This window comes from Lepidochelys olivacea, assembly GCF_965140295.1.
Source record: "Lepidochelys olivacea isolate rLepOli2 genome assembly, chromosome: 18".
Classification (NCBI taxonomy): Eukaryota; Metazoa; Chordata; order Testudines; family Cheloniidae; genus Lepidochelys; species Lepidochelys olivacea.
The window spans coordinates 7,754,081-7,780,950 of NC_140428.1; the positions used below are offsets into that span (position 1 = coordinate 7,754,081).

A 26,870-nucleotide genomic window follows, 5' to 3' on the forward strand; every position below is an offset into this window, starting at 1 on the left:
CTGCCGTGCTGGGGAATCCCGCAACGAGGAGCGGGTTGCTACAGACCCGCTCTGGGGGCAGAGAGGCGCCGGAGGCTTGTGGCTGTGAGCGGTGCCAGGCTGCTCCCGGAAGCCCTCTCCCAGTGCTGCCCCTCGGGAGAGCTAGGGAGTTTGGTGGAAGTTTTCGTGGGCGATTCCCAGCCTGTGTGGACACAGCTTTGGTGCTGTCAGTCTCATCCCAGGGTGCTGGGCAGCCCCCCTTTGCGTGGAGGAAAGGTTGGCAGTGAAGTTGGGCTGTTGGCAGGGTGTGTGATTTGCAGTTAATTCTTCTCCCAGGGGAGGTTCTGGCTCAGAGTTGCTGGAATGTGTGTCAGATGGGTTCACATGCCAGCCAGTGGGTTTGCAAGGAGCCGGGTGGTCCTCAGGCTTGAAGTGGGCTCCCAGAAATGCCAGGCCTGTCATTAAATCATGACAAGATTTAAAAGTTGGCAAAATAGCCCCTGCAGAATTGGGGCAGATGCTGCAAGGAAACCACCCTTGGGGGAGTATGCCAGGATGCAGAAGGGAACGACCAAGGCTGGGGACTGGTGGTGCTTGCCAGTACTAAGGCACTGTGCCAGCCTCCCACCGGTAACTGGTGCCCCTTAGAGCTCTCTCTCTATCTAGGGTGGGAGGCAGGTTGGTGACCCAGTCCCCACAGAGACTGATGGGGGGGGGGGGTTGGCCCTGGGAGATGCAGGGACTGTTATTGTCAGATGCTGGCTAGAAAAGTTTCAGTCCAGCTGGAGGGCTGTGTGGATAAGGCCCAAGTAGGGGAGATCTCTGGGAACCCCACTATGGCCAGGTCTGTCAGGGCTCTGGGCACAGCAAAACATGGACTGGGGAAATGAGGCACTAAGGAGAGCAGGGGCACTTCCTGCCCATTGGTTAGTACTGCCCTTAGGATCCTGGGCTTTGCTCTTTGGGGCCAGGTTCCCATTTCAGGGTCTTGGCCCATGCGGCTCAGAGTGGTCCCAGGTCCAGCACCATGCAGTGTGGGGGAGCTGTGGGTGTATGGGGTGGGGGAATCTACGTCCTCCTAGGCAGCTGGGATGAGGTCACTTTGTGCGAGAGGTTCCCCTTCCTTGCTCTGCAGATGACTTGTAGGCAATTCCCCTATTGAGATTCCCAGCCAGAGCCCTCCCAGACAGTCATAGAATATCAGGGTTGGAAGAGACCTCAGGAGGTCATCTAGTCCAACCCCCTGCTCAAAGCAGGACCAATCCCCAATTTTTGCCCCAGATCCCAAATGGCTCCCTCAAGGATTGAACTCACAACCCTGGGTTTAGCAGGCCAATGCTCAAACCACTGAGCTATCCGTGATCGTAAGGCAGGCATGGGGCTCAGGATGCCAAGGGACTAACCCTCCCCTCCGAGCTAAAGCCTCCTGAATAATCCAGGGGTCTCCTACAACAGCCAGCCCTGCTCGCAGCAGATATAGCCGTAAACCAGCTCTCGCACTCCTACCACTCGTGGCTGGCTCTTACGGGCTGTCTTTTGGCAGGTTTCTGTGCTGGCTGGTCAGTACCATGAGCTGCATGTGTGATGGGGACACACGTTTGTCATGGGTCACATGGGTTTGAAAGCTCTTTAGAAAAGAGTGCAATTTTCTAAGGAACTCGTCAAGTGCATGCTGAGCTCTGGGAAATCTGACTGTCTCCCCCAAAGGGAGCTGTTGGCTCTGGGAAACCTGGCACTTCTTTGGGTGCCTAAACGGGAGCCTGAGCACTTTGAGGAAATCTGCTCCATGTGTGCTGGATTCTTACCTTGCTCACCCCAGTGCAACTCTGTGGCGTTATCCTTGATTCTCACCAGTGGCAGTGAGCTCAAAATCTGGCCCTTGAGACAAGGTTTGTTCCCTTGCATTACACGGGTTTCCCAGTTTCGTGGGCTACAGTGTGTTCTCGTACTGATTGTGTTGTGGTACTGTGGTAGGCCCTATATGAACATGTAGGAAGAGAAGGTTTAGCCTGCAGAAGAGAAGAATGAGGGGGGATTTGATAGCTGCTTTCAACTACCTGAAAGGGGGTTCCAAAGAGGATGGATCTAGACTGTTCTCAGTGGTGGCAGATGACAGAACAAGAAGCAATGGTCTCAAATTGCAGTGGGGGAGATTTAGGTTGGATATTAGGAAAAACTATTTCACTAGGATTGTGGTGAAGCACTGGAATGCGTTACCTAGGGAGGTGGTAGAATCTCCTTCCTTAGATGTTTTTAAGGCCCAGCTTGACAAAGCCCTGGCTGGGATGATTTAATTGGGGATGGGCCCTGCTTTGAGCAGGGGGTTGGACTAGCTGACCTCCTGAGGTCCCTTCCAACCCTGATATTCTGTGATAAGGTGCCTGCACTGAAGAACTTCCAGTACAAGTTGTTAATGTCAGCGGTGTCATTCCCTGCAGCCAACCAGGGAAGTGCAGGTCACCTCCCTTTCTGCACCCCTTTACCTGGAAAGGTGCTTGTGCTGTCAGGCTGTGGAGGTAGGAGGCCTGATTCTGATCTTGCCCTGCTGGGAGTCCATTGAGTTCAAGGGACTGACTTCTGACCAGCATTGCTCAGCAGAACAGCCCATCTCTAACTGTTCCCACCAGCCACCCAGCTTGCTGATCTTCGGAGGGCAGTGCACCATGCATCCTCTTTCACGTGTTTTCCTGGTGATGGCTGGGTTATATCATCTGGACTGGGGCTCTGTGTGTGTGTGTGTGGGCGGGAGGCACCTGGGGGGCCTCTCTGCACTGGCCTTTGTGGGCAGTTAATTTAACGTGAGGCTGCATTGAATCTGCATGAGGCACCAGACGCTGCCGGGACCTATGCATTTTAAAACATTCAATGAATGGAATCAAATTAAATTTTAAGAGCTGAGGTGGGAGGAGCTTGTTTCTAAAAATGACCTGACCCCAAAATTTGTTTCTGAAACTCTTCTCCTCAGCCATTCCAAGTGCAAGTTAAAGCCACCTGGAGACCAGGAGGCTGCAATGCCTCTCAGCACCGGGTCACACAGGCTGATCCCAAGTGGGTCCAGGGGATCTCTGCCCTGTTCTGCAGCTCTGTGCTCAGACTGTCTAGTGTGGGCTATAGCTGCTGCTGCAGGATCAGTCAGCAATAGCTTCTCCATTCCAGTGCTGGGTGGGTTCCAGTCTGCCCAGCTTTGCCAGGGCACCTCAGCCCCAACTGGCTCCCCCCACACCTCCCCAGCTCTGCCCATGCTCTTAGTTCCTGAGCTGCAGCCCTCCAGCTCCAGTCCTAACCTCCCATCTGCACCCCAGCTTTGCTGAATCACCTTAGTTACATGTGAGAACTCTCCAGGTGCGGTGGGCTTTTAGCATAATGGTAATTTCTCTTGGAAACCAGCCAGGAGGAGAAACCCTATATGCCATGTCTTCCTTGCTTCCTGGTGATAGAGCACCCATGGCTTGCCATTCAGGGGCTCCCAGACCATCTGGAGATGAGGGTTCTTCCAGGGTCCCTGAGCTGACAGCTGCCACATGAGCCATGGGACCTTATTAGCCAGGATGAGAAGGTGCTGGAGCAACATGCAGATCCCCACTGTGGGGTGGGGGTGCCCCTGTCTGGAGGGGTCTCATTCTGCTCCCTTCAGCCAGACTGGGCCTCATGTTTATCCATGGATGAGGATGATGCAAGGGTAGGGTTGCTGCACAAAACCCTCCCCCCACAAGTGATCCAGAGGGTACCCTGATCTGGAGGACACTGGGACTTCAAGAGGTGTTAGTTTGCCTCCCAAAATTCCCTGTGCAGCTGCCACTGGAAATGGAGGTATTCAGCTGATTCCTAAATTGCTGCACAGTGTTGCTGCATAGAACAGTTACCATGCTCTGGACCAGAGGTGGCTGTATGTCAGTGCTGGGCGAAGTGATCTACTTCGAGCCAACCATAGAGCTGTAACGTATCCTCCCTGTGGGAACCTCTGGGATGAAAAGCACTAGTACAAATGTGCAAAGAGAAGCAACAATCCAGCGGTCTCATTATGGAGGGAAGGAAATACAATTGTATCTCTTTACGAAGAGACTGGTTGGTTTGTTTCTGTCCTTCCTACATCCCCCATGAGGGCTGGAGCAGTTACTCTGAAACAATTCATACAGGATTATTGTAACAGCCGTGTTAGTCTGTATCCGCAAAAAGAAAAGGAGGACTTGTGGCACCTTAGAGACTAACTCATTTATTTGAGCACAAGCTTTCATGAGCTCACTGGATCCGATGAAGTGAGCTGTAGCCCACGAAAGCTTGTGCTCAAATAAATTGGCTAGTCTCTAAGGTGCCACAAGTCCTCCTTTTCTTTTTGCCTGTATAACTTAATGTTTCTCTAGCAATCAGCAAAAAGCAGAAACCCTGCTAGGAAGGTGCCAACTTCTTACTGCCCAGGGCATCCCCAAACACCACTGGCATGATGTGCTCATGCCTTTGGAACATGTCAGCTTCAGGAAGAGCTGTGTTAACAAGCACATGGTTAAAGAAACCAAGCAGTGTAGTTAGGATCCAGCTCTCTAAACCAGGAGGGTGCTTTGGATGCACACTGCTTTAAACTGAATGGCAAACACAGGATCTTTCAGGGCACTAAAGCCTGCATCATCGGAGTTGCTCAAAAGGAAATAAAAAGCATTCTCCTGCCAGACATGTTTCAGATTTCCTTGGAGCTGTGCTGCTGTAGTGTTTGTGGTGGAGATGCTCTCTCTCGCAGGAGAGAGCTTGCCTGTCTGCTGAACTCCTGCCTCTGCAAGAGGCAGCAGCTCTGCTGGCAGGAGACGCTTTCCTGCTGCAATAGTGCTGTCTACACTGGCAGCTAGATTCGTGTAACTTGTGTCGCCAAGGGGGGGGTGGATTACTCACATCCTGAATGTTGCACGTTATACCAAAGTACCCTGTAGAGTAGCCATGGTCTTAGTGAATCGGTCACTTAGCTGGCAGTCAGAGGGGCAGGGCACGGAAGCACTGCTCCTTGGGCTGAGCACTAGGAGCCTTTGGTTTGGTGCTGGCTCCACACTTCCAGGGTCTGCACCCCCAGTCTGTGAGGCAGGAGGGGAAGGGAGGAAAGCCGCCCTGCTGCTGAGGCAAGAACAGGACAGACTGCCCCTGAGTTTTGTGGGAAAAAATAAAATGTCTCATCGGATATTAGGAAAAACTTTCCCACTAGGAGGGTGGTGAAGCACTGGAATGTGTTACCTAGGGAGGTGGTGGAATCTCCTTCCTTAGAAGTTTTTAAGGTCAGGCTTGACAAAGCCCTGGCTGGGATGATTTAGCTGGGGCTTGGTCCTGCTTTGAGCAGGGGTGGGACTGGAACCTCCTGAGGTCCCTTCCAGCCCTGATAGCCTGACTGCCAAGCACTACCAGAGTCAGGTATGGAAACAGCATGTTAGTGCAGTGCTGTATGTTCCCGGGCATCTGCTCGGGGGTCTCCTTTAGTAGCTAGTGACATTATAGCAGGGACGTGGGCAGGAGGGCTCCTGGAGCAGTCTCTTGACTAGAACACTGCTCAAGCATTAGCAAACGCAGTGAGTGCAGTGCATGGTGCCCAAGCCCGCCAGCTGGGGTGGTTAGACACAAGGAGGAATGTTTCTGCAGTTGAGTGTTGCACTTGCTCTTGGGGGTGGGTGGGTGTGTTTTGTTTTGTTTTGTTTCCCTTCAGAACAGTGCTTAGGATCTGCATCCTCACTGCTCCCTGTGCTGGGGTACAGCCATGTTAGGCTGTAGCCACAAGAACAGGAGGACTTGTGGCACCTTAGAGACGAACCCATTTATTGGAGCATGAGCTTTTGTGAGCTACAGGCCACTTCATCGGAGGCACTGAGTGGAAAATACAATGGGGCGATTTTATATACACAGAACACGAATCAATGGGTGTTACCGTACACCCTGTAACGAGTGATCAGGTGAGGTGAGCATTACCAGTGAGGGGGGTGGGTGAGGGTGTGAGACCTTTCGTAGTGATGATCAAGGTGGGCCATTTCCAGCAGTTGACAAGAACGTCTGCGGAGCAGTGGGGGAGGGGGGAATAAACATGGGGAAATAGTTTTACTTTGTGTAATGACCCATCTACTCCCCGTCTCTATTCAAGCCAAAGTTAACTGTAGCTCATGAAAGCTTATGCTCAAATAAATTTTAGTCTCTAAGCTGCTGCAAGTCCTCCTGTTCTTTGTGCTGGGGTAGTCACTCTGGGGCAAGTCCAGGGATGCATATTGGTGTCCGTTCAGCTCCTAGGGATGCCCACATTTCCTAGGGTCTCTAATCACCACTGCCTGGGCTGTGTGTGCTCAGGGGAGGGAGCATTTGGCCTCCACTGTTAATCCACTTCTCCCTGCCTGCCCCCGGTGCTGACCCCAGCCAGGAGCGACTGAGCAGCACGGACTAGGGTACTTCTTGCTCTAGAGAGGCAGCAGCTGTGGAGATGGCTCAGTGGAGCATACTTGCTGGGTGACTGGACAAAATGGGTCTGTGGGGGAGAATGGGCTGAGGGAGGGTTTTGCAGGTGAATCTGCAGCGATGCACCCTGTGATTGCTAAAGCAACAGGAAACCCTTCAGCATTAGCAAGCAGCCTCTGGGGCAATCTCTGCCAAGTTGTTGCGCTGACCCAGTGTAATGGTAGGAAATGCTGGAACTCCCCCAAACCCTGGCCTCTGAGCAGGGCCCGGCCCAGCTTGGCTGTGTGTTCCTCTGAATAGGGAAGGATGAACTGGCATGACACTTGGCTGCAATGGCTTCCTGCCTGTGAAGGGGTGGGGTTTGCCTGCATGCTGAGTTGACCCAAGCACATGGGGGTTTTCTCAGTAACTCTTCCTGAGCTTTGGGGACAGTGACTGGGGTGAGGGTGATGGAACAGGAGTCGAGGACCATTGTCATGGCAGAGGGAGGAGCGGAGCTGAATTGCAGAGCAGCCCTGCTGAGAGACACTTGGGTGGTATTTGAGACTGCTCTGCCCCAGTGCCCTGCAGTCCTGCACATATCACCAGTGATATGTGCATGTCCATATCCATACAGCCTGCACAGAGCTGGCTCGGCTAGCCCAGTGCCTTCTGTATCACAACTCTTCCATGTTTCCATCCCCCTCTGGCACAGGGTAAGAGCAGAGGCAGGGCATAAATTGCCCTGGAAGGGAGGGGACAGAGTGGAAGTTGTGGATGGGGCTGGGGTTGGCCAAAGAAGCACTTCCCCATAGTGCTTTGCAAGCCTAAAGGCCACTGCAACAAGAGTACAAGTTTCCATGGCCTGCGTCAGGAGCCACCACAGCCCCCAAATAGGGGAAAGACAAATTGCCCTGTACCTGGGCCTGTGCAGGGCTCTATGCCCCAACACAGGAGGAATCCCCCTGCCTAAGCACATGTCATGGGGAGGGCAGGGGATGTTTGCATGAGAGTTGCGTTACTCAGACCCATTGCCATTACTGTGATCCCTTTGTAAGTCGTGCAATGGCCCGAGATGCAGAGGCAAATCGGTGGTAAGAGCGCTGGTCCAATCTGCACTAGTGCTTGCAGCTGTGGGAGGATTTTGGAGAATCCTGCCTGTGGGCAAAGGCCTGGAGATTGGAGAGAAGAGTCTCCATGGCCTAACCCTTCACTTGGCATGTGCTGAGACTGCTGCCAAAGCAGCCTGGGATTTGTGAGGGTTTCCTCTTTGAAGGAAATTAACCTCTACAAGTGAAGGCTGGTGGTAGAATGTGACCACATAATAAAAGTGCATCAGGCAACTGCTGGCTGCCTGGTGAAGGCAGTAACGCTGTGTGGGCACAGGCTGCAGAAGACCATTACCCTACAGTCACCTGTAAAGGCAGAAGACTGACTGGCCGTTGCACTCCACTCTTTCACTTCTGATTGATACAGTAATACCAGACACTGCAGAACAGGGAAGGATTGGAGAGAAAATGTGTTTGGCTCTTTGTTTAAAGTAGTCTACATAAAGTCTTGCATTCTTTCCATGCAGTTAGTGTCCTCTGTGGGGCTTCGTCTAAGCAAAGTTTGTGTGATGTTGGCATGGGAAAAGTGGTACAGCAGAGCCACACCAGAATCCTGCAGCTTTGCGTTTAGACAATGACTAACTGCAAGGGAAAGGGTGAAAATGACTACAAAAATCACCCCCCCCCCCCATGAGTCCTATGGATACAAAATCTGTTTGTGGACCAGGCCTTGATTGGGCGGGATTTCACACTGCAGCAGGGGAGAGAATTCTGTGCTTAAAATGGGAAGGTGGGATTGGGAACCACAAACACTGACAGGTCCTGGGGCAGCAGTATTTCCCAAGCATTTAAAGATTGCAGGTCCCCTCATCTGCCCCCCAAATGAGATTTTCTGTTTTTTGGGGGGGGAGGGAGGAGTCTTTTTATTGAGCTTCTGGTTTGTGAGCCGTTAGACATGTTTTCAAGCTTTCCTTGGCCACCACAAACTAGGAACGTTAGAAAGCTGAGATTCTCACATCTGCTGCTTGGTGGCCTGTGGGTAAGGCTCCTAATGCCAACAGTCAGGGGTTCCCAGGTGATTGAACACAAGAAGGTGGAAGGGGCAATTATAAGACCTTTTAATTTTGGATGAAATTCTCTGGCCTGTGTCCTGTAGGTCAGACTAGATGGGTAGGGCAGCACATGCTTTAAAGCAAAACTGGATTTAATCCACGGTCCCAGGTATGCAAGCAAGCGTGGGTTCAAAGAATATGCCTGAGGCTTTTGTGTATGGCTGGTAAGGGGGTCTGGGCAAAAACGCACCCAAATGATGGGTAGACCTACAAAGTGGACATAACCATAATGGGACCATTATGAATCTGTCTACCTTATGAGCTAGGGGTGGGGTTCATTCCCCTGCCCCCCCTTCCTGCTCCTGTACACACTTGCGCTAACTCTCCTCAAGCTAGTGTGACAGTAAATAGCAGCGGAGCTGCAGTCGCATGCATGGGGTTGTACTCGCCATGGCTAACCCCTGCATTTGCTGCCACTACCCATGCGACTGCAGCTGCCTTGCTAGTCCTACTCCTGCTGACATGAGTGTAGCGCAATCCTGAGAATCACATCCTCCGCTCTTAGGGCACATGTAGCCTGTGGCTCCAGGAGTTGGAAACTTAAGAAAAACACCCCAAATTGCAGGAGTTGGCAACAAGCAAACACCTGGAAGCTACTTTTGGTTTTAAGATAGCACAAGCAACTTGAAATCTGGCTTTATCTCTGCTCACAGAGCCCTGGGGCCACTTCTTCAGAAGAGTTCAGCACCCAACATGCAGAGCCTTCTTGCAGACCTGGCCCCAGAGTCATGCTGGGGGCTGAATGCTTGAACATAGGGCCCCAAGTTCCTTTGACAGCTTGGTTCCTGCTGCATTGACTCTGTCAACATTGGCCATTGTCTTGCTGGTTAAAAACAATTGCAACTGATCTGGGTGAGATTCTCTGGCAGGAGATCAGATTAGATGACTGCAGCTGGCCTTGAATCCAGCTGCTTGAAGCATATGGGGGAAGGGTTGAGTTTTGGGGGCATGGGCTCCTGGGGGCAGGGATTGTATGGGCCTGTAGACTCCCTCTGCCCTTTCCAGCTTCTTCCAACAAGTCTCCTCTTCCCATCTGCCTTGCAGGTGGTGACAGAGTATTGGAACAACACACTGAGGGGGTGACACTCACTCAGCGCATATCCTCACAATCCAATCTGAGCTTAAGCCTTAATTACCCTCTTTGCCAACAGTCTTCCTCACCCTAACCCCATCCCCTCCAGAATGCCTGAGGAAGGTGCTGAGCTCTGTGCAACAGCTGATCTTTGTCTGAGGGAGGATCTAGGGAAATATGTGTGGCCAGCTGTGAGGGCCCAGGATGTGAAGGATTGCCCCAAACAGGTCCATGTTTTGAGGTACGCTTTCCATGTACAGCTACATAAAAAAGATCTCACTGTTTTCTCACAATGAGAAGGATCCAACAGGACTCCTGCTGTAGGGGAAACACTCCCATGAAGAATATTTGATTCCCAGGCTCACTTGATGCTAGCAGGGACGTTTGGAGTGTAGGAGTGTAGCACAGAGACAATTCTGAGGTGGCAGAGGATAGCTTAGGCAGAGCTGAAAAGGAAGCTATTATCTAATTAGCAGTTTCAATGGAAGTGTATGTGCTCTCATCAGTGTGTCATGCATTAGACTTCCTCTGAGCTGACCCAAGGATTCCTTTTCCCCTCTTATGTAAGAAAGGGAACATTTGCATATAACCTCACTTCAAGTTCATTAGAAGACACTTATCTTCCTGGCCTGGCTCTCTGAGCAAACCCATCTTTTTGCATATCAGTTGTTCACTTCCCTTCCTCAGGAAGTTGGCTGGGCTGTTTGCATGTTTCCTTGAGGCCACATTAACATACAGGAATTAAATTCATAACCACATACATGGATCAAATATCATAACCTTCAGACTATCACCAGCATGTCTAAAGATGACCTAGTGATGGTGCCCTTTATTAAGGGGGAAACTCCCAGTTTACAAGTGTGCAAAAAACAAACTTGTGCACTTAATTTTATAAATCTATAAAAATATCCTAGCCTTTGCTCTCCTGTATACCCCTCCTGCTTTTCCCTTCTCCTGAAGGCTGTGGATAAAGATCTGGAGTGTACCAAGGTGGACCAGGTTACTGCAGTGAGTTGCTGAGCTTGGAGCTCTTTCTCCCAGGATCCACAGAAGTACTCCTGGGGGCAGTCTGGCCCCCCAAAATTTTAAAATTGGGCAATTTTATTTGTCAAAATAACACTACATAATCAGGACCATTTCAATTTTGATTTATTTCAAAATACCTGTAAGCAAGTATGTCTGTCACAATTCAGACCAACACAAATTCCCCAACGAGTAGAGTTAAAGAGCCCCCTGTGACAACCCAGTTCCTCTTTCTGTCCCTTCCCCTCCCCAGAGCCCAGGTGGGAGACCAGACACCCACAACCTCCCACCCCTTCCCCAGAGCCCACTTGGAGTTCTCAGATTGTATTGCGGTCCTTGACCCCTGTCACGCTCTCCAGGGACACAGCACCTCACTACCACTTGCCCTGAGTGTGAAGAAGCCTTAGGGTCCCCTGACTCCCCCAGCAACAGGCAACACATGCACCCCCCTCGAGGCCTACACCGGCCCTGCTGCTGTCTCCCTGCAGTTTAGAGGATAGGCATGCTCTAACCCTCGAGCCCTCCTAGCAGCCCCTGTTCTACTGGACACTCGCAGTATTCAGAGCCATTGGTTCCAAAGAAACTGCACACCCAGCTGAGCTGTTCCACCTCAGATCACCACTCTGCATTACATGCAACACTGTGAAGGTCACAGACCTTGAAGCAGGGCCCAGGAGTACCCAGACAGCACGTGGCCCACAGCCACCACCCAGCAGGTCCCTTGAAGGACTAGTGCGCAAAGAGCTCCACCCACAAAGCTTCTGTTTGGGGGAGACATCCAGCCCCACCGATCGGCTGGGAAGCTCCACTTAAGCCAGAAAGAGGCACAGGAAGTTGTCAAAGTGGGAATCTGTGGCTGGCTGCTAGTATGGATCCTGTCTGATTCCTGAACACTGCCTGTTCCTGTCACCCTTATCCCAGACCCCCATCTGTTCCGAGATCCTGCTTTCCTGCCTCACTCAGGTGTCTGCTCCTACATCCCACCCCGATGCTGACTCCAGCTTTCATCTTAGGGTTGGCTCCTGACTGTTGCCAGCTCTGGTTCCAGGCGCCTGACTCTAACCATTAGGCATGACTGCCCATGCCCTACAAGCACTGAGATGTTGCTTTATAGAGAAAGCAAGTACAAGTTTATTTTAACAATGACTCAAGTGATAGCAAGTAGAAGTATTGAAAACGAGTAGTCCCAGGTAAAATCATAACATGCATTCTAGAGCCCTGACTTAATTAACAAGATACTTTCATGTCTAATAAAGTATTGCTCACTAGCACTTTGCAGCCAGGCTGGCTGTGACCTCTCTTTGAAAAGGCACAACATGCTGTCCACTTGTCTCCTCAGTCAAGGATCTGGGCTTGTCTCCTGGTACCCCAAGATGTATTCGAACAGTTCTTTGTCCTTAATCATCAGCAGGACATCGGCTGAGAAATCAATGAGAGGAAAGCCACAGGAAGAAACAAATCTAAGATTGATGATTGTATCTGGCTCAGTCTGTAAACAGCCCTACAGAGAGGCGGACAATACACAAATGACCAGACAGGGAGAGAAGTGTTGGTTGCCACCTGTCCAAGGTCTGTCACCTGACCTGATACGTCTGTATCTGTACTGAAAATTCTGTTCTGAAGGATTTGGGATTGAGAACTCCTTAAATATGATCTGTACCTACATTTTGCAACAGTCTACTTGCTCTGGATAGAGACCTCACATGTTGCCTTTGGTGAACTAATTTGTATATATCTGATCCAGGGATCCCTGTAAACCCCTAGGCACCCTTTGCACCCTCTGCCAGTTGGCACCAACAAGCTCCTGGGCCACAGACCCATGTGCCTGTCCTTTTGCCCACCCACACGAGACCTCCATTCATCAACAGCTATTTTTCCATGGTGCTCCAAGACCTGGTTGGTCACCATGGAAGGTTCACCAAGATTAATGTGGGGTGTTCTGGCCAGGTCCATGGGGCTACAATCTTTTGAAACTTATGTCTGGGCTTTGTGTGTGGTGTGTTTTTGCTAATGGAAAAATGGAACGCTTTCTTGCAGGACCGCTATGAACATAACAGCTTTACTGGGTCAGAGCAATGGTCCGTCTAGCCCAACATCCGGTCGCCTGACAATGGCCAATGCCAGGTGCTTCAGAGGGAATGAACAGAACAGGGCAGCTTCAAGTGATCAGTCCCCTGTTGTCTAGTTCCAGCTTCTGGCAAACAGAAGCGAGGGACACCCAAACATGGGGTTACAACCAGTATTCCCTCTCATTTTCCCCACCCATGTGCAGAATGAATTTTGTTATGTGCACCAATATGGATTATCACCTTCATATTAGTGCACATAACAAAATTCATGTGGTGGGGGTGAGGCCAGAGCTGAGGGGTTCAGTGTGGAAGGAGGCTCAGGGCTGGGGCAAAGGGGTGCAGTGCAGGGGTGTGAGGGCTCCAGCTAGGGGTGCAGGCTCTGGGGTGAGGCCAGGGATGAGGGTCTCAGAGCTGGGGCAGAGGGTTGTGGTGCTGGGGTGTGGGCTTGGGTGGGGCTGGGGATAAGGGGTTTGGGGTGCCTGAGGGTGCTCAGGGGCCACAGCAGGGAGAGAGGACTCCCTGTAGCTCTCTCCCCCCACAGCAGCAGGACCTGGGCTGCGGGGTGGGGAGATGGCTCTCCCTGCCATAGCGGGGTTGGGGCTGCAGGATAGGTGCCCCTCCCCTGGCCATGGCAGGTCTCCGGGCAGGCTCTTTGAGTGTCTGTGCAGCGCTAACTAGGCTGCTGCGTGGCCATGCAGCTCACAGGGAATTTAAGTTGCATCCCTGACCATCTTGGCTAATAGCTATTGATGGACCTGTCCTCCATGAACTTACCTTATTCCTGTTTGACCCCAGGTATACTTTTGGCCATCACAACATCCCACGGCAACAAGTTCCACAGGTTGACTGTGTGTTCCTTTTGTTTGTTTCAGATCTGCTGCTGATTAATTTCATTGGGGTACCCCTGGTTCTTGTGTTACGGGAAGGAGTAAATAACATTCTCCACACCAGTCAAGACTTCATAGTCTATCATATCCCTACTGTCTCTCTTCCAAGCTGAACACGGTCTTTTTATTCTCTCCCCATATGTTCCATGCCCCTAATTTTTGTTGTCCCTTTCTATAACTTTTCTAGTTCTAATATCTTTTTGAGATGGGGCAAGCAAATCTGCATGCAGTAGTCAAGGTGTGGGAGTCCCATGGGTTTAAATAGTGGCATTGTGATATTTTCTGTCTTATCTATCACTTTCCTAATAGTTCCCAACATTGTTTGCTTTTTTGACTGCCGCTGCACATTGAGCAGATGTGTTCTGAGAACTTGGAGTCATTGTGGATCTTTAAGTGGTGTCAAAGTTTGACTCAGACTCACAATTTATCAGACCACTCTGTTTTATTAGCAAAGCTGCTCTGCTAATACATTTAGAAGTGAGCCCCCCGAGTGGGGCTTGTGTCTTTTAATTTATACAGTTTTGGAGAACAAGTTACAGACAAAAGAAGAAAAAGATTTTAGTCGCCACCCTTTGAGATCCCTGAGACCAGTCACGTATCTTCAATTATCCGCCACCCTTAACAATCTCCTTTAACAGCTTCCAGTTAACTTAACTAATTGCCCTTCACACCTTCCATTCTGATGCCTGCTTCTTAGATGTGCTGGCTCTATCTTAATTGCTTCTCCATTCAAAAGCTAACTGTCCCTACGTGTGCTCCCTCAGATACTTTGTAACATGTTCTGGCATGCCCTGTCATATACAATGTATCCAGCATGCCCCCTTATACAACGTTATACTTCCACAATCCCCCCCTTTTGGTCAAGGCTACACCCATGACCATTGGCTTACTGGATTCCATACATCAGTCGTTCTTTTTCATTACTTTCACTGGTGACATTTAACAACATTAGATTAGCACTCTGGTTAGGGGTAACCTGATGGATGATGTGTCTTGTGCAGTTTTGGATACAACAAGAAATCAATTGAAAACACACCAAGATTATTAGAATTCCAAATAGGATAGTCAGGATTCCTTGAAACAACTAGGTTCCCAGACTAGAGAAATTGAATAAGTTACTCATCCATTTCCACAAGGAACTTGGTTCTTCGTGGGGAAGGTATGCAATTTGCTCCAGATGGCTAGCACGATTTATTACCTCATTAGTATTATCAGGTATGTATTCACAGCATTCTGTTCCAATTAGAACACAGGTCCCTCCTTTGGCTGCCAGTATATCTAATGCCTGACGGTTTTGGAGGGCCACTTGTTGGACCGCTCCTGCTTCTTTGGCTAGAGCTTTTAAGCTCTCTCCTGTTTCATTGGCCATGATCTCAACCACCGCTTGTAACCTTAAAAGCCTTTTTGCATGGTGGATTTACCCCCCCCCCCCACTGGGACTAAAGAAATGCCAACAGCTTCTTCCCAAGTTAGGGGGCTTATGTTATCCACATACCATTTAGCATCTGGCAAGTCCCTCCTTTTTCGCCTGAAATTACGGAGGCAATTTCGTGGGAGGGATTGAAGCACCTGGAATTGTGGAAAAGCTGAGCAGGATAACAGATACCTGACCAATTTGCTGGTAAAACAGTGTAAGCATTTTCCCCACAAACCCAATGATGTCCCATTAAAGCTGGGAAGGGTTGACTGCAACCCTTTGACATGTAAGAATTTACAAAGGAGAAATAGTATCCCCCAAAGGGCACAGGATGATTTTCACTGGGAGAAGAGGTAGCATTCACATGACATTTGTAGATGGTGCTGTTTTTCTCAGGGAGGCTGTAGGGGGAGCAAGAGATTGAATCTTTGGTTTGGTCCCAGGTTGAGAGGAAGTTTCTTTCTATACCCGGTTCGCCATTCTCCAACCTTGTTTGAATAGTCCCATACACCACAGGACACGATGTATTGGAGACAGCGGCTCCTCCCTAGATTCAGCCCTGTCCCATTACACGCCCAGCACCAGTGGCCCTTTCCTTTCACCACACTTATAAGTTTAGGAACATATGTTTTTCCCAGCCCCCAAGTGTCATTTTTCCTTCCATGTCCTTTCAAGTGGATAGGGTTCTCCAGCAAGCTCTGAGGAATTCAAAAGGATTGCCATGGTAGGGATACTAGCTTGTGAGTGAGCTGGGATGTGGCTGCAGACCCAGCAATTAGCCCAGATCCTGAATATTTCTATCTGCACCTGTTGTTGGATGAAAGAATTGTCACGGTCACTCTGGATTCCCCAGACCCTCAGGACACAGGAGCTGAGGATTAAGCTTCTCAAAGGACACAAGTTGGAAGCAGGACCCTTTCTGGTTCCGACAACCCCTTTCGAGGGAACCGCAAAAATCACGGTTTTACGTCCACCAGGCAGCAGGTGCTAGGCTCACTGCTGCTTCTTGTTTGTGGGGTCCTGCTGCCTGCTTACCCTCTGCTTCTGGCAACCCTTACGAGAGCGCAGATTGTAAGGTATTGCAGGCTGTTCCTCTTTGTCTTCTGGGGTTGAAGCTGGTTCTGTGTGGTCTTGCAGAGGTGCTTGGTCCCCGTGAGGTGGCGCTGGCTTACACTGTGAGGCGTGGCTCCATGCAGCGATGCCGGATAATTTCACTGCTGTCTGGGTGGTGAGCAGTACCTGGTACGGACCCTTCCACCGGGGTTCCAAGGCGGGCTTCCGAAGGGGGTGCCGCAGGCAGACCCACTCACCAGGCTCAGGGGTGTGACAGGCAGCAGAGGTGGGTTCCCTCGGCCAAGCTGCTCGCACCTGCCAATGGAAGGAGCTCACAGCTTGCATTAACCCTTTGCAGTACTGGAGGAGCATGCTGTGAGTTAGGTTTAGGGCTGGGGTAATAGTAGCCATTGTTCGCATTGGGCGTCCCATGATGATTTCAAATGGACTCAGTTTGTGTCTCTGGGATGGGGATGACCGAATTTCCATAAGGGCCAGTGGTAAAGCAGCTGGCCAGTTTAACCCCGTGGAACTACAGATTTTTGCCGGCTTATTTTTAAGCACACCATTTCGCCTTTCCACTGCCCCTGCACTCTGTGGATGGTAAGGGCAGTGCAACAGGGGGGTGACATGTAATACCTGGTTTAGATGTTGAACAATTTTTCCAGTAGAATGTGTTCCCCAGTCACTAGACAAAGTGGCAGGAATTCCCTTGGTAGGGATAATGTGGTTTAACAGACATTTTGCAACGGACAATGAATCAGCTTTGCGACAGGGAAAGGCTTCAATCCAATCTGAAAACAGACATATTATAACTAAAATGAATTCATATTTCTGACACTTTGGCATTTGTACAAAATCAAGTTGCCAGTGTAGCAAAGGTGCTTGAGGCAAACCCCAGAACCCTTGTTACTTTTACAGATTTGCCGACATTGTGGCTTTGACAAGTAACACAAGCGGCACAGTGGCAGGTTGCAAAGGAGCTGAAATGGGGAGCCCACCACCCCGCCTTTCTCATAGCAGAGACCATCCCCTCCTTGCCGACATGCAAAACACCATGTAGCAGGGCAGCTAGAGACAGGTAGAGTGAGAGGGGGGCTACAAAGGTACCAGTGGGTGATCGCCAAAGGGAATCAGAATGCAAAGAGCAACCCAAAGCACTCCAGGAGCCTTTCTCTGTTTCTGGGGCAGAATCCTGGAGCTGAGTGAGATGAGACAGGGATGGTGGCGTTAGAAACAGAGAGGACCAAGAAACGCTTCTGGTGAAGGTTTTATAGTGGCGGCATGTTTTGCAGCAGCATCAGCAAGTGCATTACCTTTTGCCACCTCGGTGTCTGCCACTGAGTGGCCAGTACACTTAACAATTGCCAAGGCAGACGGTAGTAAAACTGCATACAGGAGGGCGGCAATGTAGGGGCCATTCTTGATAGTGGTACCAGTAGAGGTAAGAACCTCAAGCCTGCCAGAGGTGCCAAAGTCATGCACAACCCCAAAGGCATACCGAGAATCAGTAAAAATAGTGGCAGAGAGCCCCTCGGCTAGAAAGCCGGCACGGGTTAGAGCAATCAGTTCAGCCACCTGGGCAGAGGTCACAGAGGGTAAAGGCGCAGCTTCTATGGTCTCAGAGAGAGAGACCACAGCATACCCTGCAAGAAGGTGGCCTTGGTCATTTCTATAACAGGACCCATCAGTGAATAATACCAGATCAGAGTTAGAGAGAGGTACATCTGAAAGGTCGGGGCACAGGACAGTGATAGCGGAGACAGTTGCAAGGCAGTCGTGGGGTTCACCATCACTAGGAAAAGGAAGGAGGGTAGCAGGGTTTAACCAGGAGCAGCGCTTAATAGTGATATGTGAGGCTGAAAGCAGCAGAAGTTCATACCTAGTGAGGAGAGGTGAGCAGTGTTGCGTTGCAGAAGGAGAGTTTCCACAGAATAGGGAACCGTGAGAGGAGAGCAGAGGACCAGGGACTCAGACATCTCAACCAGGCACGCTGCAGCAGCTTCAGCACGTAGGCAAGGGGGTAAACCCTGGGCTACAGGGTCCAAGGTTGCAGAAAAATAAGCCACCGGGCGATTTCTGTCACTGTGCTCCTGAGTAAGAACCCCGAGGGCACAAGCAGATTGTTCGTGACAGAAAAGGGTAAAAGGCTTGTCATAGTTAGGTAACCCTAAGGCAGGGGCAGAGGCTAAATTCTGCTTAAGGGAGATGAAAGCAGCATTTGCTTCAAGTGGCCATGACATGGGGTTAGGTACAGAGGATCGAGTGAGTTCTTGGAGTGGTTTAGCCAGAGAAGCATATTGGGGAATCCATTGCCTACAGAACCCTGTCATGCCTAAGAATTTTCTGACCTGGCGTGGAGAGCAAGGCTGGGGAAAGCTAAGGATGGCTTGTACCCAGGCTGGAGAGAGTGTACAGGAGCCCTGGGAGAGAAGGAAGCCTAGGTATGTGACAGAGGTTTGGCAGAGCCGCAATTTTGTGCAAGAAGCCTTATGACCCTTGTTCGCTAAAGCTGTGAGAAGTGTTAGTGAATCAGTTTCTGAGGCAGACAGAGGGGGGAACACAGGAGTAAGTTGTCCACATAGTGGATCAGTGTGGATCCTGATGGGAAAACCAGATCAGCGAGATCCCTGGCTAGGGCTTGAGAAAAATAGGATGGACTCTCTGTATACCCCTGGGGAAGGGTAGTCCATGTATATTGCTGACCCTTGTAGGAGAAGGCAAAGAGATACTGGGATTCAGAGTGAACTGGGACAGAGAAGAAAGCAGAGCACAAATCTACAACAGTAAAGTGGGTTGTATTTGGAGGAATAGACGCTAGTATTGTAGTAGGGTTAGGAACCACTGGAAAAGAAGGTATGACAATACAGTTAATAGCTCAAAGGTCTTGAACAAATCGCCACAATTTGCCATCAGCCTTTTGAACTGGGAGGATAGGGGTGTTACAGGGGCTGGAACAAGGGACAATAATTCCTTGTTCTTTTAATGCAGATATAACTGGAGCAATCCCAGCCTCTGCCTTAGGATTCAAAGGATACTGAGACAGGCGAGGCAGAGGTTTGGAATTGTCTACAGTAATCCAAACTGGGTCAGTATTTAATCGGCCCACTTCAGATGGGTGAGATGGCCATAGGGAGGAAGGAACCTGAGAGATTAGGTGCTTTAGGGACGGAGTTAACGGACAGCAAGGGACCGGAGTGGAGAGGGAAGTTTCAGACAGCAGGGAGGCTACAGAATCACATAAGGAAGACTGAGGGATTTGCAGATAGACACCATCTGGGGAGCAGTAAATAGAGCAGCCAAGTTTGCATAGCAAGTCCCATCCCAGAAGGTTTGCAGGGGTGGAATCAGAGGAGGAATGCATGCTCCTCAGAGAGGGGACCGACCTGAACAAAGGTTTTGAGGGGGAAAAGAGGTAGGGATCCCTGTAATGCCAACAGCAGACACAGATTTTCCAGATCAGGGAACTTCAGGCAAGTCAGTGGTGCGGATTGTAGAAAGAGAAGCTCCAGTATCAAGAAGGAAAGGGAGAGAGAGATCATTTACAGTCAGGACACATTCTCCAGTAGGGGACAGAGGTAATAAGGGAGCTAAAACTTTGTGAGGTTCCCCAGCATCCCATCATTGTTGGGGTGAAAAATAGGGTTGGGGATCAGCTGGAGGAACCAGCGAGGTGTTCACTTGATTTCCCATACAATTATTAGGTTGTCTTGGACACTTTTTTTTCCAGTGTCCAGGCTGTTTACAGTAGTTACAAACCCCAGTTAATCCAGCCCCACGCCCCCTTCCGCAACCCCGTCCCTGTCCCCGGTGTGGTCTGCTTAGTCCTGAATAATGCTGTATCTGCAGAGCCATTAACTTTTGGGAGGACTGTTCCTCCTTTCCTTTTAAAGTGCGGTGGCAATGCTCTGCTACTGCCAGCAATTTGTCCATGGTTTCAGTCTCCCATCCCACACTTATTCGTTTTAACATGCTGCCTGTGCAAGGGAGAAGACCATCAACAAATGCATGTGCCAAGGCCCCCTGCCCATTTACATCGGGCTCCTGTATTCCTGAATGTTGTAGGAAAATATCAGTTAGCCGGGACCTATAGTCGCTTGGGCTTTCTCCTTGCCCTTGCTTACAGCAATGTATTGCTGTCCAGTTTGTTTTAGGAGACCACACTTAGGGAATGGCTTGATGCAGGCGCTTCCAAAGAGCCATACTCCAGTCTCTGTATGCCGAATCTGGGCCAGTACTTTTTATGGTTGAGTGGCGTGCCTCAGCTGGCCAGTCTGCGGCAGCCAACCATTTTTCATAATAACTGGCAGGAGCTAACAATTTACACAGTTGGAGAAGATCTGTCTCAGAGGATTCATAGGTTTCACAGATTAACAGAAACTCCTCAGCAAATTTGACAGTTTTCCTGTGGTTTGGGAAAACTTTTAACTATAGATAAGGTCCATACAAGTCCAGGGCTTATAATCCCATATGGACTCACTTTCTCCCATCTTAAGGACTCGTAAGGGTGCCACAACAGTTTGATCAGAGTCTCTCATTAACCTCCCATCAGGTTCTCTTTTCCAAGAAGAGATGTCAAGAGAATCTTTGCAGTCTGCTTTGGATTTCTTCATAATATTTTGCAGAGCTGCAAGGCCAATGAGGGTATCTTCTTCACTTTCATTATCTGTAGTCACTGAAGATTTTTCCTTTTTGGATTTCTTATTTGCGCAGGAGTATGGTGGAGGTCGGGTTTGATCCGGATCATTGCACAGGACTGCGCAAAGGGGAGCGGTTGGACTAGGGGTGGGAGAGACTGCATCCAATTGAACTGTTAGTTTTTTGATAGAATTTTTAAGAGAGGTGAGTTTTGACTCAGTCCATCTACAATTTGCCTCTTCCCACCACTACATGAAGCAGTCTACTTCTCCTCTCTCCAATTTGGTTTTTGGGAGGACGAGTTTGCTTTTTAAAGCATCCACTCGATCCTTGTCCCAAGAACCTAACGGTGGCCACTGTAATTTGGGGTTCTCTAGAGCTAATTTGGACCATTTTTTCAAGAAACCTACAAGAGTCTGGACCCCTCTTAAAATACATAAAATAAGCTGGAGTTCCCTTAGGGAACTGTTCTACCTTAGACTTCTGATTACCCATCCAGGAGGACTTCACACAGCACTCACACAAGAAGGAAATTCAGGCTCAGCAGAGCGGTACCTGGTGCAACACACAGAAAGGAGCCCACAAGCTACTGCCTCAACTGCCCTTGCTTTCACACCAGGGGTTATACCCAAGGTGTGGTGCGGCTGCAGCTGTGCAGATTCCACTTATTCAGACCGTGTGGACAGGGACCCCTTGGTCAGCCAGTCTCCAGGCAGAGATGGCTCCCAGATTCACACACACACCACAGGGAAGACGGATAGACACAAAGACAAGACAGTCCTCAAACTGGTTAAAGCACAAAAATAATAATTACCTGAGATGTCTGATTCCAGAAGCTGGATCCAAAGACCCCTACCCGAACAGAGTGGGAACCAACAAGTTCAATGGCCTAGACTGCACTGCTGCTGTGTACCTTTCTGTCTTGTGGAGGATCGCTTGGACTAAGCGTCCAGGCGCCGGTTGCCACGATCATCCTGCAAGGCAGTCAGGGATCACACAGCCTCAGTGAAGCCGCTTGCCATCTCGGTGGAACCTCCAAATTGTCAAAGTTTGACTCAGACTCACAATTTATCAGACCACTCTGTTTTATTAGCAAAGCTGCTCTGCTAATACATTTAGAAGTGGGCCCCCCAAGTGGGGCTTGTGTCTCTTAATTTATACAGCTTGCTGGAGAACAAGTTACAGACAAAAGAAGAAAGACTTTAGTCACCACCCTTCAAGATCCCTGAGACCAGTCACGTATCTTCAATTACCTGCCACCCTTAACAATCTCCTTTTAACAGCTTCCAGTTAACTTAACTAATTGCCCTTCACACCTTTCATTCTGATGCCTGCTTCTTAGACATGCTGGCTCTATCTTAATTGCTTCTCCATTCAAAAGCTAACTGTCCCTACGTGTGCTCCCTCAGATACTTTGTAACATGTTCTGGCATGCCCTGTCATATACAATGTATCCAGCATGTCCCCTTACACAACATTATACAATGTTATACTTCTACAGTGGTAAAAGCTAGCTTAGACCCTGTGATGTGGTATGTATGGTAGGGATTGTTTTTCCAATATGCATTACTCTGCAGTAAGGGGCTGTAACTGCCTGCCCTGAAACTCTAGGTGCCTTCCATGCTCTTTCTGTGGCTCACACCTCTGACACCAACAGTCCACATACAACCATGCAAGTCCCACCCTGCTTCCGCCAGCCTTTGTTACATTTTTGCTGAGTGACCCCAAATTCCCCCAAAACCATCTGTCTTGTGACCATCTTCTGAGGTTCCCAGAATTGTGAGTTACTGTTACCCTTCTCACTGTCTGCCAGTGAGAGCTTTGCTAATGGGGAGTTGCTGTACAGCTTCCCAGGCATGCTAGCTTGTTTGTCTGGCCAGCGAACTCTGCAGTTCTCTGCTAGTCCACACCTTGCCTTGGAGGTAACAAACCATGACCTGAGCTCCCCAGATAAGTGTCCTTGCAGCATCCACTCCCACAAGTCATTAAGTTTACTGTACCTTTAAAGAGACAGGAATACCAGCTTGTTAATGTAACTGGGGTTTGAAATAAGAGTGTTTGTCAATCTCAGCACTGAACTGGCATATAATTAAATTTAAAACAAGTTTATGAAACAGTCATAGATGTGTGTGATGCCAAAGATAAGGAGCCAAGATAAAAAGGGTTAAACAAGCAAAAGTGAAAATAAATTTCAGCAAGTTACAATCTTTGCCTAAGCAGGATTCTCACCTGTATTGAAGGATCCCTTTGCCTCAGATGTACAGAAGCTCTGGCCTCTTGTATCTGCCCAGTAACACAGACCAAAAATGGCTTTCTGTTTCTGCTTAGTTTCCGAAAGGTCATTGACCTTCTTTCAAGAGGCAGGAAGGTTTCTGGCTGTTCTTCCCTTCCTGTTGACTTCCCATCCCTCTGCTGATTCATATCTAAATTAGACTTCCATTGTTTGATGGTCACACCTTGTTTAATTTCATTGGAGACCAGTAGATAACTGAGGGAACCAGTTTCTCCCTGTGTTTGGTCACAGATTGTAAAGCATGATATTGGTGAGTGTCTGTCTGTAATTCCTCATAGTGTTAATACAGATATTTCACAATGATTGTAATCCCCAGTATCTCACAGGCTGTCCTAAAAGACCTTACTTGGCACACGTCAATAATTCAGTAATATTGGATTGAAGCAACAGATTTTATTGCTTAATGTTTGAGGTTCAGAGCCATTGTCCTTGTAGCCCAATAAACAGTTGCAGTGTATTCTCCAGTAAAGTTCCTTTCCCCTTCTGGGGAGAGGACATGGCCTGGTGAAGACTTCATGCAGGCTCCTTCCCATCTGGTGGTGGTTGAGTTACTATCTTCTCCCCTTGCTAGCTTGATGACTGTTTACCTGTTATGTAAATTCACCTTCATTGCCACTGCCTGGTGACCTAGGTGGTCAGACAAGCAAATACACATTCCTTTGTCTAAGGCAGACTGGGCTTAGGCATTGCTTGTCAACACACAACTACTGAAATTATGTTCTTAAAATGTATTACCCTTTGTACGTGCCCCATACATACATCATGCAATGATTATTGGGGGGCCATCGTGTTACCAGTTGGTGTATGAAATCTTACACAACACCTTTTTGATACAGATTCTGATACCAGTGTGTGAGGTTTAGTGAGCACATCAGGACTGCCGAGCTGCTGACACAGATTAATAGTGTTTGATATTAGGGTCTTGGAGCTTTTATCAAAATTATTTGCACTACTGGATGGGCAATGCAATTAAACCATAAACTGACAAAGGCTTGCAAACTGTTAACCTCAATACCACAAAATAAAAGACTGCAAACTTTGGAACGGTGAAAGAAGATAGAATGCCTGCCTAAGCCCTGGTCTACACTAGGACTTTAGGTCGAATTTAGCAGCGTTAAATCGATGTAAACCTGCACCCGTCCACACAATGAAGCCCTTTATTTCGACTTAAAGGGCTCTTAAAATCGATTTCCTTACTCCACCCCTGACAAGTGGATTAGCGCTTAAATCGACGTTGCCGGCTCGAATTTGGGGTACTGTGGACACAATTTGATGGTATTGGCCTCCGGTAGCTATCCCAGAGTGCTCCATTGTGACCGCTCTGGACAGCACTCTCAACTCAGCTGCACTGGCCAGGTAGACAGGAAAAGAACCGCGAACTTTTGAATCTCATTTCCTGTTTGGCCAGCGTGGCAAGCTGCAGGTGACCATGCAGAGCTCATCAGCACAGGTGACCATGATGGAGTCCCAGAATCGCAAAAGAGCTCCAGCATGGACCGAACGGGAGGTACAGGATCTGATCGCTGTTTGGGGAGAGGAATCTGTGCTCTCAGAACTCCGTTCCAGTTTTCGAAATGCCAAAACCTTTGTGAAAATCTCCCAGGGCATGAAGGACAGAGGCCATAACAGGGACCCGAAGCAGTGCCGCGTGAAACTGAAGGAGCTGAGGCAAGCCTACCAGAAAACCAGAGAGGCGAACAGCCACTCTGGGTCAGAGCCCCAAACATGCCCCCAAACCCAAACCCACCCAAGGCTGCCTCCTGGACCCAGCAGGTGGAGAAGGGACCTCTGGTGAGTGTACCTTTTTAAAATACTATACATGGTTTAAAAGCAAGCATGTGAAAGGATTACTTTGCCCTGGCATTTGCGGTTCTCCTAGATGTACTCCCAAAGCCTTTGCAAAAGGATTCTGGGGAGGGCATTTCAACATCCCCAACAGTTATTTTCTGGTCTGGGAATAAAGTCCCTTCCTGCAGCTTTTGAAACAGACCAGAGTTCCTGAAGATGTGAGCATCATGCACCTTTCCCGGCCATCCCACGTTGATGTTGGTGAAACGTCCCTTGTGATCCACCAGAGCTTGCAGCACTATCAGAAAGTACCCCTTGCGGTTTATGTACTCGGCGGCTTGGTGCTCCGGTGCCAAGATAGGGATATGGGTTCCGTCTATGGCCCCACCACAGTTAGGGAATCCCATTGCAGCAAAGCCATCCACTATGACCTGCACATTTCCCAGGGTCACTACCCTTGATATCAGCAGATCTTTGATTGCGTGGGCTACTTGCATCACAGCAGCCCCCACAGTAGATTTGCCCACTCCAAATTGATTCCCAACTGACCGGTAGCTGTCTGGCGTTGCAAGCTTCCACAGGGCTATCGCCACTCGCTTCTCAACTGTGAGGGCTGCTCTCATCTTGGTATTCATGCGCCTCAGGGCAGGGGAAAGCAAGTCAAAGTTCCATGAAAGTGCCCTTACGCATGCGAAAGTTTCGCAGCCACTGGGAATCGTCCCAGACCCGCAACACTATGCGGTCCCACCAGTCTGTGCTTGTTTCCCGAGCCCAGAATTGGCGTTCCACAGCATGAACCTGCCCCATTAGCACCATGATGCATGCATTGGCAGGGCTCATGCTTTCAGAGAAATCTGTGTCCATGTCCTGATCACTCACGTGACCGCGCTGACGTCGCCTCCTCGCCCGGTATCGCGTTGCCATGTTCTGGTGCTGCATATACTGCTGGATAATGCGTGTGGTGGTTAATGTGCTCCTAATTGCCAAAGTGAGCTGAGCGGCCTCCATGCTTGCCTTGGTATGGCGTCCGCACAGAAAAAAGGCGCGGAACGATTGTCTGCCGTTGCTCTGACAGAGGGAGGGGCGACTGAGGACACAGCTTACAGGGTTGGCTTCAGGGAGCTAAAATCAACAAAGGGGTGTCTTTACGTCAAGGAGTATTTCAGGCAGGACTTCACGGAGGGTTCCAATAAGAAATGGTGCACCTAAGTTATCGTTCTTATTGGAACAAGAAGGTTAGCCTGGCCTCTGATTGATACATGGCTAGATTTACCTCGCTGCACCTTCTCTGTGAGTGACTACAGTGTGACCTAGAGGAATGAGTCCCCTAGACAGGGGAGGAGGCAAATGAGTACAAAACAAATCTGGTCTATTTCTTGTTTTGACCCACTCCATCTATCTTTTACATCTTTGGCTGGCAGCAGACAGTGCAGAAGGACTGCATGCCATCCACATCTCATGGCTGCTCGGCAGAAGATGGTACAGTACGACTGCTAGCAGTCCATATCGCCTGCCCGCTCACCATAAGACGGTTCAATAGGACTGACTGCAGGACTAAAGAGAATGACCTGGTCAAGTCACTCCAAATTTAGTCCCTGCGCCCATGTCTGCCCAGGTGCTCCCAGCCGACGTGGCCAGGAGCACCTCGCACACGACGAGGACGACTACCAGTCGTATTGCACCGTCTGCTGCCAGAAGGCAATGGGTTGCTGCTACTATGCAGCAAAGCCGTACCACGTCTGCCAGCACCCAGGAGACATAGGGTGACGGTTACCTGAGCGGGCTCCATGCTTGCCGTGGTATGGCGTCTGCATAGGTAACTCAGGAAAAAAGGCGCGAAACGATTGTCTGCCCTTGCTTTCACGGAGGGAGGGAGGGAACGGGGGCCTGACGATATGTACCCAGAACCACCCGCGACAATGTTTTAGCCCCATCAGGCATTGGGATCTCAACCCAGAATTCCAATGGGCAGCAGAGACTGCGGGAACTGTGGGATAGCTACCCACAGTGCAACGCTCCGGAAGTCGACGCTTGCCTCGGTACTGTGGAAGCGCTCCGCCGAGTTAATGCACTTAATGCACTTAGAGCATTTTCTGTGGG

At 49.7% G+C, this 26,870-nt stretch overlaps 1 protein-coding gene across 2 annotated transcripts in view; it reads left to right on the plus strand.

The window, feature by feature from the left end:
* ALPL (alkaline phosphatase, biomineralization associated) overlaps positions 1-26,870 on the plus strand; it is an 85,791-nt gene that overhangs the window by 484 nt on the left and 58,437 nt on the right. The gene's annotated exons all lie outside the window — the stretch shown is intronic.